Source organism: Fukomys damarensis, unplaced genomic scaffold (assembly GCF_012274545.1).
Source record: "Fukomys damarensis isolate Sample0158 unplaced genomic scaffold, DMR_v1.0_HiC HiC_scaffold_4, whole genome shotgun sequence".
Classification (NCBI taxonomy): Eukaryota; Metazoa; Chordata; class Mammalia; order Rodentia; family Bathyergidae; genus Fukomys; species Fukomys damarensis.
In genome coordinates, this window is record NW_022900916.1 from 68,698,973 (window position 1) to 68,699,214 (window position 242).

At 62.8% G+C, this 242-nt stretch overlaps 1 long non-coding RNA gene across 1 annotated transcript in view; it reads right to left on the reverse strand.

Annotated features, from left to right (window-relative positions):
* LOC117284176 overlaps positions 1–242 on the reverse strand; it is a 19,551-nt gene that overhangs the window by 17,623 nt on the left and 1,686 nt on the right. The window lies entirely within an intron of this gene.

Below are 242 nucleotides of genomic sequence, written 5' to 3' on the forward strand. Positions count from 1 at the left end.
CCGTCTCCCCGCGCGGGGGCACCAGAGCCCTCGGAAGCGTCTGGCACTGCGGCGCATTTTCCCAGTTCCCTTTTAAATGACTGCGGAAAAACAGATTCCCTGAGCCGCAAATGGGAAGACGGATTCTCAGCCGAGGCTTGCGAAAGCCCCGCAGCCACCATTTAACTGCGCCCGCAGAGCCGTTGCGGTCTGACTCCCGAGCCTCCGGGACGGCCTTTGTTTCCAGTGGGCCCGGAGGCTCT